Consider the following 13,219-nt stretch of genomic DNA (forward strand, 5'->3'; position numbering starts at 1 on the left):
TAACCTAATCTGGAAACGTTGCTACGAATAATAACATCGTCTTTAAGCATCAGCTGCATCGGGCAGCAGTTACTTTTCCGTCTTTTTATAGTCTCTCGGCAAAGACGAACCTACAGGTGAACAACCGTCCAGCGTTTCTCCAATCAGCTTTGTTGCTTTCGTCCCGATATGTCTGGTATATTTTGCCGGTTCCCTGTAGCGGTTTTTTTTTTCCTTATGGAATGAGGCATGAATTGTTTGTATAAAGTTCAGTGAAATACTATGATTTTTTTTTTTACAAATTTATATTCAGATTAATTTGTAAATGATAAAAATGATTAATGTATAAATAATAAAAAATATATCACCATTACGATATTGATGGGATTAACGTTTCCTTTATTTTCATATATTGCCTTCTTTGCTATATGCTGTTATCTTGTTTAATGTTTCATATGGATGATGTGTGAACGCATAAATCTTCCGAAAACACATTTGAAGAAATGTCACTATCGGAGGTTTTGCAAGTGATAACACGATTAAAAAAAAACCGATTTCAACATAAAATCATGATGTGGAATTCCCCCTGTTAGATAACTTCCCGTCTATTTTTCGATGTAGTTATGAATCCCCCAGTCTAGTAATATCCTGCGGTAGTTATCCTGTTATGTGAGGGAGAAAAATCTCTGAGGGAAACTTCATTTAAAAGAGTGGCCGGCCGTCAAAGCTGACGAGACCTGGGCCGAGGTGGATTGGTCAGGGTTGTGGGGTGCCAGAGGGGCCGGACTGCAAGTGGAAGGGACCAGCCTGCAGTCAGTTGGCTCCGTTGGACTAAGTGTTCGAAGGGAATATAGTTTGTCCCTAGGGAGCCATACGATTATCCTCCTGGGGTTCTCGCGTCGTGTTCAATATGAGCTGATACTTCAGGTAGGGGTTCAATCCTTGGGTCTTGCCGATCATTGATGTAAGATGTCCGTTTATTTATTCAGAAATTAGGGTTTTATTGACGGACTTTTATGCAATACTGGTATGAATTTTATTTTTAGCGCAATATGATCTACAGTGTGCATTTTGCTCAGATTTACTTTTGTTATATTTACAGGATCGTAGTATTATTATTGATAAGAAAAATTTAACCATACTCGAGGGATGGCGAGTGGAAAAAGGTGAAAAAATATACCACGATATCATTTTATTTTTGTTTTTTGAATACCAGAGCTATTAATGGTCGCAGATGCCGCATGGCAGGGGTGTTTTTGTTATGTAGTCAGTAAACATTTTGTTGTGTCCCATATTTTTTAGTCTTCCTCCACCATCGGCAAAAGCATTTTTGTATCGTGTATTTTATCTTGACGTTAAATAAACAAAACAAGCATCGTTGCATATGAGTTGACTTTCCTTCATTGGTCATACGGTTTTTGTTTTACAAATCCTCTTTGTGTTTGGGTACTTCAGCCTTACACTGAGCAAGTCAACAGGCGCCGCTTCCCCTTTATAGAGTTAATTGAGCAGAAATTTATTTTAGGTGTATAGCTCATAGGAAATGACCAAAAATTTTTTCCCAAATCGAAAACAGGTCGCATAAAATGCTCTCTTAAATGACTTTTTGTTTTCAGAATTTTGACATCAGCATCGCTTTTAATAACTTCAAATAGCCCGTAAGCCTGAATTATTCCATTCGTATTTCTTGCATATTTCTAATTGACCCTGTTTTCTTCTGTTACAGAACAAGGACTGGATCTTTGAAGGTAAGAAAAACTACCAGAATAGCACAGCACGTCTTCTGCCTTGACAGATCTCTCGGGTCTTCTTGAAGGTCAGTCGTAGGATTTTTGGGCTCTTGGTGGTCAACATTCAAGCTTGCGTAGTAACGTTCGTATAATTTTAGTATCAGGAAGACAACTCAAGGTACATTTTAATCGAAAATGAGACGCTTTGTGCTGTCGAAAATCAGACGGTGGCTTATTTTATTCTTTGTTTAATGGAAACTGGAGTTGGTGTTAACAGACACGAGTGAAGGGAGGGGGATGGGGAGGGAACAGTATTCCAACGAGTTTGTGGCGGGGATTGATGAGCTGGTACCGTAAATCTTTTGGAAACCAAGAAAATGGCTTTGACGTATTTTCTGTGGGACTTGAAATGTTGTCTTTAAGCAAGAAAAAAAATGTTATCCTAAATCTAAAAAGGATTTGTTATTTGTTCGTTTTCTTTCAAAATTGTGGAAAAAGCCAAGACTATTTAGAAAGTGAGCCAGTTCGGGACTTCGGGTTCGTCCTCTCGCGCAGGAGAGATCGATCATTATATTTTGTAAATGAAGATGATCCAAAATGTTTCATTAGTTCACTCCCCTTGAGAGGATTGCCCAGTTGAAGATGAAACGAAATGTAGCTTCCTTCCAGGCTAAGCGAACTTCTGGATTAGAGGACAGAAAATTTGCTTTTCTGCAATGGTTGATGTGCATTTCACTAAGCATCCTGTAGTTCAGCAATTAACTTTAGCTGCAACCCATTTCGTTCCTTTTACTGTACCTCCTTTCATATTCTCTTTCTTGCCTCTTACTTTCAGCCCCCTCTAACATTTGGTTTAGTTAAATTGCGTTGGATTTCCTCCCGTTACATCTTTCAAACTCCTCTTCTCTCAAACCTTTTTCAATGCTGAATGACCTCATAGGTACAGTGCTTAGCATTTGGCCTTAATTCTATATTCAGTTCAATTCGGCAATTAAATCGAACAGCCAATTAAAGATTTAAATGCTGATGTAGTGACCCTAGTTAACAGTTTACTGAAATCTCAAGATACTTCTGATTTATATTATTCCATTTTTGTGGAGACTGTAACATTTAACGTACTAGATTTCTTATCCTCCTGAACATAATTTTGTTCCAGCTCAGTTTTTATGATGCTTTATCCATCCTTCCTTGTTATTTTGTGTTCGTTTCCCTTTCCCGATTTACTAGTCATGTATACACTTGAAGTGTGTCTTTTGCTAAAGTAGAAGTGACTGTTAGCAATATGTGTTTCTTTATGGCTTCGATGGGAAGTTGTTTTGGAGCGATGTTTTTCCTGATGTTTGTGTGTGTTTGTGCGTGTGAACAGAATTTCTCAAGAACGGTTGAACGGGGTGGAAGATCGTGGATGAAATCATTCAGTTAGGCCATCTCTAGAAGAATAACTTTTGAAGGTCAATGAACAAATTACGATGAGTTACCTTGGAAAGTACCTTGTTAGTATCTGTTCCAGCCTTTAAAAACTGCAGATTCAGTGAGGCTGCACTCGCTGCAGTTTCAGTAATGAAGCTTGTATGTCATTGTTTCCGTCAGCTCTCAGCTCGAAAGGTTTCTTGAGGATCCCAACGATTGTTTTTGGTGGATAAACACCCTTACTCACATTGGTTTGCTTTGTCGAACGTCTGCTCTCGATTGAGTACGTTTGATACAACTCCGATGAATTCCTGTGCAAATGAGTTTATATCTGAGCTGTGCTTTTGATATCGCCCCCCTCCGCCCCCCGCCCCCGACAGCTATCGCCCCAAATAACAAAAACAAGAAAATAAGTCAAAGTTTTGGGCGAAATCCTTAGATCGTTGGAAATAAATTATTCCCAAATTTTCCCTGATGCCATTTGAATAATGAAAGCCAGCAGTGTAGCGGTATCATTTAAAGGAAGGTATTGGCGTGGGAAATAAATGACAGTTCTTTGCCAGATGGATAACGGCATATTTCAAAATATGCATAAGAATATCATCCTTTAGAGTGACACGTCTGCGGTTCAAGATTTGTTATTTGGAACTCCGTGGTTGTTGTGAGATTGAGGGAGAGGAAGTTAAAAAGAGAAAAGACTTGTTATCTCGTTCAAGGTGAATATTCCGTGAAGCCCGCACGAAGAAAAATGTCTGGAGTGAAAGAAACAATCGCTTTGCAAAGAGCGACTGACTCTCAAGTTGAATTCGCTTGATCTGGTATTGGATCTCTGTCGTAGGAATTGGTTTGTCGAGTGTTCGTCAGCATTTCGCAAAAATACTTTTTTAATTTTTTCATTTGCAAATAGAAAAGCTGCTTCGTCCCCAAAATGCATTTGTGGTTTAGGGTGTTCTTTATTTTTACCGCTCTGATGAAATGTTGTGTTAAATATTGATAATAGTGGTGAAGTTGTAAATGTTATTTATGCAAGTTTGTATGTTCAGTGTATATATTATATATATATATATATATATATATATATATATATATATATATATATTATTATATTATAGAATAACTTTATCACGAAGTAAATAAAACGTGATGCTATGTATAAACCAAGGTGATGCCACGGAGTATATATATATATATATAATATATATATATATATATATATATATATATATATATATATATATTATATATATATATACAATATTTGCATATGCAGACTATTGTATGCATATATAAACTTCTACACAATTTCATGGTGAAAGATAACTGTAAGTGCGTTTGTAGTGTCATTTTGTCTGGAGCATTGGTAGCCATGTTTGTTCGTCTGTGCAACAATGGGAAGCATATAAACGACTTGGCTCCTGAGAAAGAAATGGATGATGGTCGACCCTCGCACCTGTTGTACATCAGTCATGCGATTCTGAGATCGCGGATCAGGCTCCCGTCAACTTCTGCATGACGTCATCGTTGTTCCTGCAGAGGTCATTTGTTATAGAATTAAGTGGAGGAGGGTAGGCGCTTTGGCCAGGCCTCAGGTGTTGGGAGTCGTCTGCACTGAACAGGGAGGCATTGCAGAGGACGGGTATGACTTGGAGTCCCATGACGCTGCCCTCGGGTAGAGAGAGAGGGGGGGAGGGGGTGGGGGAGGGGAGAGAGAGTGAGAGGTCATCTGACGCTCTCACTTCGCTCTATACCTGTTCGAGTGTGAACCTTTAATGGAGGAGAGCTTTTCCCCGGGTAATGCTTACGTATGTATTGGTAACTCTTGCTGCTTTAATGTTGGCTTGCTCCCACTCACCCAGCCATGGAGGGCTTCGACATGAACTTGTCCACATTCATATATAAAATTTATAGCGACATGCAAAATTGTTGCATGTATGGTGACTTTTGCTATGTACATAATTTCATACATATATATATTCATATATATACTTTGCAGTTGAATTTTTCTGCCGATCTACCTGAGAAATTCTCTCTCTCTCTCTCTCTCTCTCTCTCTCTCTCTCTCTCTCTCTCTCTCTCAGGTCGCTCGTTTTAATTGATCTGCAGGAGATTGGCCTGCGCACTGGTAGGCTTAAGACTTGGCAAAGTAAAAATAGATTGAATTGAACGTTCCTTGTCATGTAAAGTTTTATCGGTGTTGAATTGTGAATGCTGTTTTAGAATCGCATCTCGAGATCGGCATTTGAAAAGTTTCCTTGTTATTAATTATCATTTGCCTTATGCAAGTTCACGATGTTATGGACTCTTATTTGGCATTGTATTTCGTTGCCCCTGGAGAGTTTTAAGTTTAGTGATGGGCTTTTCAATGATGGTTACCGTTTTGGCGGCACTGAAACATGGATTCCTATTTCGAGCAGTTTTTTTTTTTTTTTTTTCTCGGCGTCAAATCACTCTTTGTCTTCCAACTTTGGTCGCTAGATGGCGTAGAAACATGGTCGCCTTTGGTTACTCCTTGGTAATAATTGTTGACAGTACCATTTCGTCTTGACCTAATTGTTTGTGAGTTGCAACGAATCCCTCCTCTAAAGTTAAATCACGATTACTCAGTGGATTTTAGTGAGTGTTTAGACTCACGCATATATATATATATATATATATATATATATATATATATAATATATATATATATAGTGTGTGTATATATATATATATATATATATATATATATATATATATATATATATATATATATAATATATATGTGTGTGTATATATATATATATATATATATATATATCTATATATATATATATTATATATATATATATATACGTGAATGAACGATGGACCTCTTCTGGAGGAAAGTTACAAGATTAAGTGAAAACTTCCCACATGCAAAGAGTTAATACTTGATATTGTAATTACAAATGAAATACCTTGCTTGTGATCTATGTATTTTGGAGAGCAGTCTGTTTAATTGAACTTCAAGCTTCCTGAAGAAAGAGTCGCCTTTTAAATGAAAGCGGATTGCCTTTTTGTAAACGTAACGAAGGATGCAGCAGCAGATAGAATATAATAAATGCATATAATTTTCGTCGTTCTTATCAAGCGGCTCGTGTAAAGCATTTTAAGTATTTTTAAGTTAAATGTGTGCATACAGATCTCATCCCACGCTAGGCTTTCGGGAATTTAGCGGTTTGGTTTAAATTTGATTGGAATTTCTTTTTCTTTGCCCTAAGGAGGAATGGAGGTGAACCCTTCGGCCAACTGTCCTCCCTCCCCTCTTGACCGGTGTTGATAGAGGGACGAGTTTCAATGTCCAGACAGTCACTTGTTAAACGGGGAACCACCGAGAAACCGGAGTCCTAAGACTCAACTTCTCGGTTGTAGGCACCGAGGCCAAAACCTTCGGAATTTCCTGTTATTTTATGCACATACAGACACTAAGGAAATAGTCGACTTTTCAGAATGTCGCAAATGTTCCAGTTTAAGGTTTAAAGTGATTTTTTAAACCTTTATGTTAAAAAAGTTTGCCAACTTTTGGAGAGCACTCCGTGAGTGTTAACTAGAATTTTAGGGTAGCTGCATTACGGTAATAATATGACAGACTAGTACAACGACAGTCAGTAGTACTGTTAGGGAAACGTTCCGTATTACTTAAATACGTCATCGGTCTGTAAAAAAAAAATACAAAATAAATTACCAATAGATTACAGCATTTACAGAATTAAAAAGCAACGCAAAAGAAGAAAACACTAATAAATAACCTGATCTTTAGAAAGGGAAAGACGAGATGAGACCAAGATATTTACCAAGACTTCTTGGGCATTCGAAATTATAAATAATATTGGACTTCATAAAGTCTGTAGCTTGTCCTTAAAGGTAAAAAGCCGCCAATCTCAAGTGGATTTTATAGTAGTTAAATTAATTCATAAAAAACCAAACGGCTTTTCAATGATTTGTTAAGCTTTGGATCTAAGGTCAGAATGAGTGAATGGAAATGTAGCGTGCATCGTCAATTTAGGAACATCAAACAATGAGTATCTAATAGTGCTGCTGACTGTCGTCTGGTGTATACTACTGTCTGTCTATATATATATATATATATATATATATATATATATATATATATATATATATTATATATATATATATATATATATATATTTATGTTGTGTTGTGTGTGTGTGTGTGTATATATATATATATAAAGAGGCGAATGCCACGAAGGAAATGCTAGGCCTTTCGATAAACGTCCTTTACCACTATCAAACCATTCTGTTATTTCACTTTTCCTTCGTGGCATTTTCCTTTATCCATACATTCATCACGTTTCATATATTCATGCATCACGATCCACATCTTCGTGAATCACACACACACAGACACACACACACACACACACACATATATATATATATATATATACACGTATATATTGCATGTGTTTGCGACATACATGTATCAGAAAAAGTTAATACACCACTCCAGTTGAAGCCTGGAGGTCGTGAACCCACGTGTACCTTTATAATGGGGGCTTTGAGGGCTATTGTGATCATTCTAAAGGTGTTCTGAAAGAGAGAGAAAGAAAAAAAACTCAGATGTTTTTCAAAAACATCTCGGAAAAAGGCACGTTATATTTTCCCCTCTTTGTTAGGACCTTTGAGAATCTCTGTTCAGAGTATTTCCTCAATTTATTGATGTGAAGGTGATTACTGAATGTAAGTACCTAATCGCAGCTGGAATAGAAACGGGTCCATCGTCATTAAGGATGGCGAACCGCGCCTGTCTCCGATGGCGGTGAAACTGGAAGGTTCTGAAGCGTCTCGCATGACGACGTTGCTATTCATAGTGGTGAGGCTTTAATGGAATTAAAATTTCCGTTTTATGCTGCGCACTCAGGTAAAAGAGCTCCGTGGCAGTAATGGAGTTGCACTCTGTTTAAAGTGGAAGACAGAAAAAAGAAAGTATATTTATCATTGGTGTCGCTTTCCGTCAGAGAGAGAGAGAGAGAGAGAGAGAGAGAGAGAGAGAGAGAGAGAGAGACTGCATATTGGACTTATTTTATGTGGACTTATTTTATGTGTGTATGCATTAAGATGTTCAAAGCAACGTACTTGAGAGTCAGTATTACGGATAATCCAACATATGGTTTCCAAGTGTTTATTTGATTGCTGATAAATAGAGTACCTAATTTGCATTTTATGAGAGTTGAGGGAAATTGGGTTTGTTCGGCGTTTATTTGATAATGAAGTGAAGGATCTTGATTGTCTCTCCCGAGGGCGCAATGGAGACGGCAGTTGTTTCCTAACAGCCTCAAGAACGGACTAAAATGCAGAAGGGAATCGTACCAGGATGCACAAAATGAATCTGAGAAGGTTTTGCAGTTCCATGTGACCGTCGTGACCAGCTGGGTTTCACAGGTGTGAGCTATCTCCAGGTGTGAAGTTCCTCTCCCCCGCCCCCCGACCACCAAGGGTCGTTCTCTCATGAATTCCTCGTCCTCGGGCCTCGTTTAACCAGGACCCACTGCTTTTAAAAACCAACCTTCGTCCCTCCTCTCTCTCCGTCGCTTTTCAAATACCACTTGGGTTTTTTTTTTTTATTATATAGTTCCCCAATCACTGAATAATGATTGACTATCGAATGAGACTTAATCGATCACTGTTTTTGCTAAGCCTTTCGTTGATTTTTGTGCAAGGGTTGCTGAATTTGCCTCGTATTCCCAAGTGGTGGTGTGTTCATTTTATGTCTGGATGTTTTGACAGTTTTACTGCGCATCCTCTGGAGTGTCTGTCTAATGACGCTTGTTCCTTCAACGTAGCCGTCATCGGTTTTGGTCAAGTTTTTCATCTGTATTATGCTGTGGTCCTTGGTACCAGGTATCAGAAGCCTAACCCTTTCCATGGGCTATCATTCAGACGGGTAACCTACACCCTATAAGTGACTCATCCAGTGGTAAGGATCCAGAGTCTCTCCCCCCACCCCCCACGCCCCCACCTTTTTTTTTTTTCCAGAATCTCAGCACGTAATCTTGAAGTCGGCAGTATTCTAACCTGTGGTCAAGTTTTCATTTCTTCCGTTTTTTCAGTAAATATTTTGGCAGGTGGCCCCACAACGGTCAAACGGGAGGTCTTCTGCAGGCCTGGTGCGCATGTCTTATCAAAGACAAGGGAGTAGAGTCAATATGGAATCTCTCTTGAATTGTAGAAGCGATTCTCAAAGAGTTTTTCAGTGGAATTTTGAGAGGTGCCCCAGTGAAGCACTGAGTTTTTGATGGAATTCTTTCCCTTATTAACTTTAGCATTAGCCATTATCCTGGCTAACTCGACAGTCTCAGGGAAACTTGGAATGATAGTGGGATTTTTTTTTAGTGAATAAAAGTAACAAAGTTTTGTGTTCACTTTTGTTAATGCAACGTCCTTGCTTTGACTTCCTCTCCCTCTATTTCATTACGTGTTTATAAAATGACTGGGACGACTCCTGATAATCGAGAATATTTGAGGGCGATCCTGCGACAAAATAAAAATGGCACAATGGCTAGTGGCTAGTTCTAGATCGTTACCTTTGGAAAGGCAGATATTTTATAAGATCCACGAAGGAAAGTGAAACTATGGAGTAGCTGCTGCGAGGCTGCTTAGTAAAGGACGAGAAGTCGAAAGGCCTTGCAGCGGTTACTCCATTGTTTTACTTCCCTTCGTGGATTTTGCCGTTTTTTTATGTATATTCATCACGTTCCAAATTTTCGTGTTTCAGTTATACGTATGTGTATATGGGTCTATATGTATATATACGTACTCTATATATAACATACATCTATATATATAGATATATATATAGATATATATATATATATAGTATATATATATATAAAGCGTATATATAAACATCTATATATTATACACACACACACAACACACACACTATATACTATATATATAATATATATAATTAATATATATATATATAAGATCTATCTAATAATAGATATAGATATAAGCGTATATATAAACATATATTATACACACACACACACACAACACACACACACACATATATATATATATATATATATATATATATATATACATGTACATGTATGTATATAAATATACAGTAAAACACACACACAAATATGTATATACGTATACTACACCACACATATAATATATATATATGTGTGGTGTAGTATACGTATATATATATATATATATATATATATATATATATATATATATATATATATATATATGTGTGTGGATATATATATATATATATATATATATATATATATATATATATATATATGCTATATAAAAACACTGTATCGTGCTTCTAAGAAATCAATAGAGGGATCCACAGTAATATCCTTGTTTATCTAGATAAAATATGTTTATACAAAGCTTAAAGCTTTCGTCCATCCTCCATGTGGAGCGTTAGTGATCAAGGTCCAAACAGGAGATGGGACGAAAGCTTTAAAGCTTTGTCCTATTAAAACATATTATTATCTTGATAAACAAGGAACTTACTGTGGATCCCTACTAGTTCGCTTATATATATATATAATATATATAATAATATATTATAATATATATATATATATCTATATATATATATAATCTATGACTATATATATATTTATATATAATTTTTTTTTTAATATATATATATTTATATATATATATTATATTGTTTGTGTGAGGTGTGTGTATTATGTATATATTATTGTTTGTGTGAGGTGTGTTTATAGTAATTTTAAAATTTAAATCTGTGTATATACTATATAGTACTTACATACGAATTGAATAAATAGACCAATACACATCCCACAATTCGTCAACGTTTTGACTTGAGAGTAGAGGGGAAAGCAGGAACCCTGCCCACCCAGTGCAGTGACGGGATCACCTTCGTGTTTGACACCTTGTTTTGCACCAGCAGAGTTCTTCTCTTTGGCGCGGCCCCAGGAAATGGAATATTGAAATTAAAGTCCGGTTTCACCTTTTTTGTTTTTCATCGCTCTTTCTTTCGATTCGATTTATCAAACCTGTTTGTCTCTTTCTCTGGGCTTCTTTGTCCACGTGAGAACTTGTATTTTTTTTCTCTCTCTCTCTTGTCCTGATATTGTTCTCTTCCTATACAAATGTTTATTCTCTCTCTCTCTCTTCCATTTTTTCTTTTTCTTTTTTCTAAACAACCACCCAAAAAAACGAAACAAATCGGAAAATTTTCTTTTCTCTTCCTTTCACCCTCCTTTTTTCTCGTCTCTCTCTCTCTCACACACACACACACACATATATGGATATTTCTGATTTCCTATTATGATTCCCCGAAAAATGATCATATAGGTCTTGTATCTCTCTCTCTCTCTCCTCTCCTCTCTCCATCTCTCTCCTCTCTCTATCTATATCTATCTATCTATCATATATACACACACCACACACACAAAAAAAAAAATATATATATATATATATATATATATATTATATATATATATATATTATACACAGATATTTCCGATTTCCTACAAGATTCCCGAAAATTATCAGAAACAGGTTTTTGTAAAATTCTCTCTCTCTCTCTCTCTCTCTCTTCTCTCTCTCTCTCAGCATTCCTGGTAAATAGTGACGATTGCACCAATAGACGGGACGAGGTGTGCGAGTATTTTCTGATGGCGGTGGTGAAGATTTTCCTCCATGGCTGCTGGATGAGACCCAACAAAGGACGATCGGTAATAATAGCCTCATCATCTGATTTCGTTATCCTTCCTTCCTTTTTTCCTTCCCCGAGTTGTCCACGATGGGTGATGAAGTGGCAGATAAAAAGTGATGATTTTTTGTATCCACTTTTTGTTCCTCTTGTGTTGTATTCGTTGTTTGCGTTATTCACTTGTAGTTTTCCGTAGAAGGAAAGAATTGAAATGCCTTTGTCTGTCCGTCCGCACTTTTTCTGTCCGCTCCCAGGTCTTCAAATCTGCTGACGATAGAGGGCTGCAAATTGTTATGTTGATCATCCACCCGCCAATCATCAAATATACCAAATTGCAGCCCTCTAGCTTCAGTCCTTTTTATTTGATTTAAATTGAAATTTAGCCTTGATCGTGTGTTTGGTACCGCCATAGCTACGAACAACACAGACTACACCGAGCCGTGGCTGAATGTTTCATACAGAATTATGTGCTGTATAGGAAACTCGATTGCCCCGAAGAAACCTTTTCTCATTTTTTACCTGTTTGAGTCTTGTGTCCCTTGAGGGCGAATTTGCCCAACATTCAGAGACAGGTTCCATTTTTGAAGCTCCTGATGATGAAATATATAGTGTTGCATGCAGTAGTGGTTGTCTTATTTGATGCAGAGTAAGCTGTATTTTGAATATTTTTTTCTTCTTGTTCCTTTGTCTTATTCTTCTGTGTGTGTGGCCTTTCTCTGCGTTCCGTCTTCGTTTGTTTACATTTCGGTTAATTGCATTTATGTCAACAGCCATTCTGTGACCTCTCGGGTTATTCACGGACCATGAATAGACGTTTGGACCTCTTTGCTTTGAGTGAGACGTTTTAGATACTGTTTGTGGGGGTGTGTGTGTGTTTGTGTGTCTGTGTCTGTGTGTGTGTGTGTGTGTGTGAGAGAGAGAGAGAGAGAGAGAGAGAGAGAGAGAGAGAGAGAGAGAGAGAGAGAGAGATTCTCAGGTAATAATCTCGTTCATTAAAGAGTAGACTGTCGGTTGTAGGTTTGATTTACTTAAATACTGTTATACCTAATTTTTAGAACGCCTGCTCTTATTGTTCTTGCTTACAGTGAACAGACGGAGTATGGAGGAATCGTCAGTTATAAATAAAGTTGTCTTGAGGAGATCATAAATTATTGTCAGAAGGAAAAGTCGAAAGTTCTATGAATAAAAAGTTTTTAGAATTTGACTAAATTATTTTGGGGGTTTTTGTTCGTGTGAAGATGCATTGGCAAGATGCTCATTGTCAGGTATGTCAGAAACCGAGAGGGAAATGTATGATTCGAAAATATAACAGAACGCTCTGAAAATCTTTCAAATGAAGCTATTAGCCATCGTGGTTGTCATGAATGTGTCACTATTTTATTCTGGTATTCGGATAT

The 13,219-nt window shown here is 37.0% G+C and overlaps 1 protein-coding gene across 2 annotated transcripts in view; it reads left to right on the top strand.

Moving 5' to 3' along the window:
* Window positions 1–13,219, top strand: part of LOC135216984 (ras-related protein ced-10-like) — a 327,865-nt gene that overhangs the window by 77,143 nt on the left and 237,503 nt on the right. For both annotated transcript variants that reach the window (XM_064252551.1, XM_064252559.1), the window contains exon 2: window positions 1,706–1,727. The gene's annotated coding sequence lies outside the window, so the exon portion shown is untranslated. The remainder of the gene's footprint in view (window positions 1–1,705; window positions 1,728–13,219) is intronic.

Source organism: Macrobrachium nipponense, chromosome 19 (genome assembly GCF_015104395.2).
Source record: "Macrobrachium nipponense isolate FS-2020 chromosome 19, ASM1510439v2, whole genome shotgun sequence".
Taxonomy (NCBI): domain Eukaryota; kingdom Metazoa; phylum Arthropoda; class Malacostraca; order Decapoda; family Palaemonidae; genus Macrobrachium; species Macrobrachium nipponense.